Below are 7,534 nucleotides of genomic sequence, written 5' to 3' on the forward strand. Positions count from 1 at the left end.
TTTCTAGGCCTAGGCTCATCTTCATCAAGAATATCTCCGCCGTCAGAACTGCTTGAAGCCCCACCGTCATCATCGCTAACAGACACGTCTAAGTCTCGCACATCTAAAAATTCACCTTCATCGCTGTCTGAATAAAAAATCAGGTCAATCGCTTGCTCAGCTGTGTACACATCTTGTGCGGCCATTTCGAAAACATTTTGAAATTAATAACGATTTCAAATTGATATTTTTTAAACATTTTTATATAAGCGCATGTGAGTTCTTCACAGATTTCGAAAGACAAAAGCTTCACGCATGCGTGTTCAAAATTTCTGACGTATTGGAGCTAAAATAAAAACATAAGAGCGATTTGAAAACCACCTATTTTTTAGTCACGAAATTTCGATTGCAGTCGAAAATGGGAATTCTCGGTTTGAGGTCAATTTCGACTACAGTCGAAGACGGTATCTAGAGGGTTAAGAAAAAAAGAGCCTCCTTCTACAACACATGTTTGCCTTTAAAATTTAAATGGTTTGCGAAATATGGGCATCACATCAGATTGAGAATAATAATAATATGAATTTATATAGCGCATTTTCAGAATACTGTTCAATACGCTTTACATAAAAATTGATAAAATACAATAAAAACAGGCAGCATTATACAATCAGATTATAAATTATTATATAGAGAAACTACAAAAATATACTTATAATTAATTACATTGTTAAAATAATTAAAATTGGAAAATTCAGTTAAAAATTAAATATTGTTAATTACCTAACAAGCTATAATATATAATTATTACAATACAATACAGATCAATTAAAAGTTTAAATCCAATATCTACAATATTGAATAATAATCAATTAAAAGTGAAGATATTAAATTATTACAATATTAAATCATTGAAATTAATTACAAATTATGGTAACCAATAAATTACAATTTACAATTACATAAAATTTAATATTTAATCCAATAATTATTATTTTATATAATACAGAAAGCTTCAATCACACATTTTAGCACAGAGACCAATATCTGTGATTACGGTAGAATTATTTAATTGTATAGAGGTTTTATATTGACAGTTTTAGCTAAACAAAATTTGATGCAAAGGAAAATTGAATAGAATATTCCAATTTGTTTTCCAAAGAATTCTATATAAATATACCCTAACTAGAATGATATTTGACCTCTCTGTGATCCTACACATTTGGGCCAGAAGTCAAGTAAGGTAAACAATATCTTACTTCATTAACTTGTATCATTTAAAATGGTGAGAAATTTTGTGAAACTCTAGCAGATACCCATTAGGCGTGGAGGAGGCACAGCTGAAAGTGGTTGGACAATAGCTGGACCCTGCTGACTTCATAAGGTGTGCAGGCTGCCTTGCCTAGACACCAGCTACCTAAACCAATGATCCTATGATCAGGTCAAACACAGTGCACAACACACATAATAGAAAAAGACATAATGTATAATTGTTTGATTTGATCTTAAAGTGTAGCGACATTTAATTTTCAATTTTTTACAGATAGAGTTGTGAGAAATGAACTGAAAGTGATTACCTGTATAGATTATACATACGTGCATGAAGTTATTTTATACATAGAATATCAAGTGTACTACGATGTAATTTGTATTCCAAATTGGTATTCTGTCAGCAAAGGTCAAATTTAAACAGATTTTCTCTTTAGAAATCTAAATTTATTAAGCTGTTGAGAGATATAATCAGGGGGAAAACAGATTTATAGTCATGGTTGCTATAACACTGATATTCTCAATGGTTTTATCAGTGTTGATTCAAAATACTGTTACAGTACAATTGCGAGTTCTGAGGGCGTGCACGGTTCCCCCCTCATTTCAATTAGACTAAACACTGATTCAAGGTGTCCTATTCATTATTCTAAAAGAACAATAAGAATGGTAGAGATGGGGGGAAAAATTGTATCATCTGATAACCAAATTGTGACCCATCTATTCCCCTCATTCTAATCTCAGTTAGCCCCATCACCTCTTTTTAAAGTCTTGGTTTTATCAGCATTTCACATGTTTAAGTTTTGAAATGTTTGAACAGCACATGATTATATCTGAGTGTGAAATCTTAGTAAAATCAAATAATATGCAAATTCTATTAATTCTTTATATTTCCTCATTTAACTTGGAAATTGGAAATTTTAACTTGGGGGGGGGGGTGGTGCTCTGGTGGCCACAGTGCAGTGCCACCTGACTACAACATGTTTAACAGACATACAGTATACGGATACAACATTGTCCTTAACTCTTAATGCAAAGGCTATTCAAAGAGTAATCCACATACTGAATACTAAAAAGTATAAATCACAAGTTGAGATAACATCTGCCTAATATTGAGTACTTTATTAAATTCCCTTCTTGGGTATAGTATTTCCATATCTATGAATGAGTCAAGTTCCTATGTAGAGCAGTGTATACAAACTTGATTATAAACTTCAGAGACAAGTTAGTATTGCTTTAATTAGATTAAAAGGAAGTGGTAAAATTTAGACAGAAACAAAAAGTTTAATTAAATATATCAAGCAGAAATCTGTTCACCCTCACGCACAGAATGGTACAGTAGTGCCCTGTAGTAGACAGGAAATCCTTGTAGTGATTGGTACTGGAATGAATAAAGGACCCATATGACTCTTTCACGGAATGTATTTTTTAAAATTATTTTTTTATTCTTTCTTTTATATTTCTGAATTATTGCATGTACTACAGTTTTTGCCTATCCGATCAATCAACACTAATTTCATTTTTACCATGTTGTTAAAATGACAATAAAGGAGTATCATATCGTAAGAATACCAAAATGTACAAAAACATACATTATGGTCTTTGTAAGAAAATGATAATATAAAAATATGATATATTTACATTTTATTAGAACAAAATTTACATAATATAAATTTACATAATTTTAATTTCATAAAGTTTATTATCAGAATATTGTAAGCTAATAGACGAAATAAATTGGAAGTAAATTGTTTTTTAAAGCTAAACATTAATTCATGGTTCTTGAGATTTTGCCTTCACTGTTCTTGGATAGGAATTTCTTCAACAATATTTTAGTCTAATGTATGTCTAATAGTTAGTTAAATTTCACTGGCTCAGTTGCAAAGCATTGAAATGATTGCTGGCAGTGGGAAGGGTGTTGGAAGTATGTACAGTACATCAAAGATCACTGACTTGATTCCTGCAGCAACCCATAATTGTTTGCTTTAACACATTCTATGGATGTTTTACTACCATGAAAAACATGTTAAATTCGAAAATGACAAAATGATGTGACAAGGTTAATAAAGCTGCCAAACTGCTTAATAAATCGTGGCAACCATTGCTCTCTATTACATCTTGTGTTACATACAGCCTCTTATACTTGTAGGTTAGTAACCTCAATGGGTTGATTACTGTACACATGCATGTACTGTTGTATACCTAGGCCAGACCTACAGTAGGCACCCATAGGCATTGTACTTCTACAAGGATACTTAGATTTCAGCAGGATATTCTGAGTACCTTGGCTTGTGAAAAAAATAATCTGACAAAAGAACTGCTCCAATTTAGAACAATACAGTATTCCTATATATTTGAGTCATTGTCTGATAAGTATGATACGATACGATTTATTGGGTTCACTTTTAGATCAGTGGCACCCATCACTTACTGTAGATGGTGCACCCATTAACAATATAAAATATAAGCAAAGGAAAGCAAAAGACAGTTCAGAAACAACAAAAGGATAAATAGCATAACAAAAACAATTTTACCCTTGTTATCTAAAAAGAAAAAATTCTTACTAAAATATATTAAGTAAACTGAATGAAACACACTGAGCTGCACAACAATCTGTACATAGAAGTCGTGTGAAGTTACCGGATTATGTTTTTTATTTTATTTATTTATTAATTTCCTTTTTCTACAGACCAGGGCAGAATTAAAGTCAAATTCAGTAAAATATTACAGGTTCTTGTACTGGTCTGTAAGCTTTAAACTGATGATCTCATTTTCTTTATGTGACTAATCTTCTATGTTAAATGATATTAGTTTAAGAATCTATAGAATTAATATTAATATTTATGCATCTCTTAAATTGGTACTGAAAATATTTTCTCATTCAAATTCTCGATTGAAAGCTAAAATAATAAAAAACCAAGCTTATTAATTAGCCCAAATAGATTACAGAGAAGAAAAATAATGAAGATATGTGAATGATGACTGAAGAATTATATCAAAATTTATGAAGCATACTTTTCCAGAGCAAAACATTTATTTAATAAGGAAACTAATATAAAACTGGATAACATTATTAGGAATTTATTTTTCTACAGTAAAAATAGCTTGCATTCTTACAAGGGTCTGAATTGCAGACATCAATTCTGTACATAACTATTCATAGCATTTCCCTCTATAGAGAAACGAGCTATACACTGGACAATTCTACCATAGTGTCCTTTTACTGTTATTTTATTTATATAGGCGTATGGGCCAAGGTATGCAAATAGCAACTAAATCACTGAAGTAAAAATAGAAAGGTACCTACCACAACATAAACGTAATGCTCTGAATAAACTAAACCAAGGTCTGATAAGTAGTTGTACTGGTCTGTAAGCTTTAAACTGATGATCTCATTTTCTTTATGTGACTAATCTTCTATGTTAACTGATATTAGTTTAAGAATCTATAGAATTAATATTAATATTTATGCATCTCTTAAATTGGTACTGAAAATATTTTCTCATTCAAATTCTCGATTGAAAGCTAAAATAGTAAAAAACCAAGTTTATTAATTAGCCCAAATAGATTACAGAGAAGAAAAATAATGAAGATATGTGAATGATGACTGAAGAATTATATCAAAATTTATGAAGCATACTTTTCCAGAGCAAAACATTTATTTAATAAGGAAACTAATATAAAACTGGATAACATTATTAGGAATTTATTTTTCTACAGTAAAAATAGCTTGCATTCTTACAAGGGTCTGAATTGCAGACATCAATTCTGTACATAACTATTCATAGCATTTCCCTCTATAGAGAAACGAGCTATACACTGGACAATTCTACCATAGAGTCCTTTTACTGTTATTTTATTTATATAGGCGTATGGGCCAAGGTATGCAAATAGCAACTAAATCACTGAAGTAAAAATAGAAAGGTACCTACCACAACATAAACGTAATGCTCTGAATAAACTAAACCAAGTCATATTATAGTATAGATAGTAACCACCAACTTACAGTACAAACTACTTCTCCAACATGTTTACATGATTTCACAAACTTTAAGATGGGACAATATGGCCATTATAATAAAAAGTGAAGGTGAATTAGGCTACTTAATTTCTTTTTAATGTGTTTTTTCTTTTTAATTTGACAACAACCGTTTGAAATATTAGTATCTAGAATAAGTATTTAAATTCCGCGCACTGTCTATATTGATATACAGTAACATGTCGTGCCTAAAAATCAAATTTCCAACTTTTATGGTGATGATGATGGTTGCCTTCCAATTCCAATGTACTAGAATCAAATCCTACTTAATGCCAAGATTAATTTCACAGCTAAACAATAATTTATGAAGCATCGTATCTAAGTCTATCAAACCAATGTGAAATAAATACCTTCAAAAAATGGTTATCATTTAGTATTTTGTCAATATAGCCTTAAAATACAGTTATACCCGATTCACACGTACAAAAATCTTACCAAATGTAACCAAAAGTAACATTTTACGGCACGTGTGAAAGTACCTCCGTGTAATATCCTTGTAAAATCTTGGAACGTCTCGGTAGTCTTTACCAGCCTCGTTGAGGCTGGTAAAGCTTCCGAGATGTAGCATGGATGGATCTGCGCATGCGCAGGGATTTCAACACAACAACAATCTACTGTGTTTCACGGGGTTCTTTGAATTTTCTTCCTTCTGCAGACGATTCTGATCCACTAGAAATAGATAGGCCTAGTTTTTCTCAATGATGAAAGAATTACCCTTGTTATTGATGTTAATTAGTAATGGTAGAAGAAGGAGATATACATAAAATGAACGTCTGGATGGTGTTAGTACTATTACTAGTATTATCAAGAGTCGACAGAAACGTTGGAAGCTATGCCTAGTTTAGTAGTAGTAGTACAGCAGTTGTTAAGGGCATTGATTGCTTCGAATGTTTACTGTGATGGTGAGTTCAACAGTCCATCTGTGACAGGGGTTCTCAACTAGGCCTAGGCTAGACATATATCGCAGTAGGGGAAAAATGATTCATTGAATAAACACTGAATAAATTTTACACAACCTTGGCATTACCTTACAGACGCGTGTGAATGCTTTTTATCTCGGTAGGAATAACTTGGGAGATCGCTCGGTTACAATTTGTTACTTTTTGTTAAATTTAACTTCATGTGTGAATCGGGTATTAGTAGGTCATGTTCAATCTCCTTTAGCATCCCACACTGACAATCAACTAAACAAGCACTTTAGCATGTTTTCTTGTGGCTTTTACTGCAGCTTTGTAAGGCCTAGATAAATAATCTCTACCCTGTATGTGATGGCTTAGCAATCACATTTAAAAAAGTCAAGAGTGAAAGGTTACAGACACTAGTGGTTTGGTAGAGGAACAAGAAAAATGAAGGCAAATACAATACAAATATAATACATACAAATACAAATATAAATTCTCTTCTGAATTTTCCCCTTTCAGATTTTGGGGTTATGGATTTTAATTCTTGTGTGTGAAATACAGCAAAGATATTCCACAAAATTCCAGACCAATTTCCAGTTGGTGTCCTCCTTGTGGTGAATCGGGCATGGAGATAATTCCCTTCTCTTTTCAGAAGAGTGTATTTAATTTCTTAACTTGCATGGGCCATATTTCACAAGGGACCAACAGCTTATCATTCAAAAGACAGTGTGCTACTATAGTGAACTTGCATTTATAACTTACAGTACCAGTTCAAACACAAGAGCAGAAGATGAAATTGAACCAGGGACCGTAGATCTAAAAAGATTTTGTGCTCTGACTTTGATTGGTTTTGGAGGATACAATAAATCTCATCAGATATCCCTGCAACAACCTTTTATTTGGTTCCATGTGTGAATCAGGTATTACTAAAGCCAATCTATTTTTGAAACCATTATTTCTGATTTGCATGGTCAAGCAAATCCAAGAAATACCATTTAAGGGTACTTTGATCTTTTGTATAAATTTACTGAATTTGTTATTGTAAGCAAACATCCACAAAAAGAGAAGAACACCAACTGACAAGGTGAAACATATTGGTATACAGGGATGTCACCAGCTTTTTGAAGTGCCGGTCGGCGATCATTCCGCGTTTTCCTGGGGGTCGGGGTACCCCCCATTTTCCCGGGGGTGGGGGGGTCGTTGTATTCGTGAAAGCTATTAAAAACCAAAAGGCCTAAGTAAGTCGAGCAGGCCTAGGCCCAAGGCTAGCTGACGCGATTTTTTTTTGCTAGGCCCAGGTAGGCCTAGGCCAGAATTTGAGGAATGCAACAAAACAGATGAAGATGAGACT

The sequence above is a fragment of the Anneissia japonica genome, unplaced genomic scaffold (genome assembly GCF_011630105.1).
Source record: "Anneissia japonica isolate Jap-2015-1 unplaced genomic scaffold, ASM1163010v1 scaffold724_len3256291_cov202, whole genome shotgun sequence".
Classification (NCBI taxonomy): Eukaryota; Metazoa; Echinodermata; class Crinoidea; order Comatulida; family Comatulidae; genus Anneissia; species Anneissia japonica.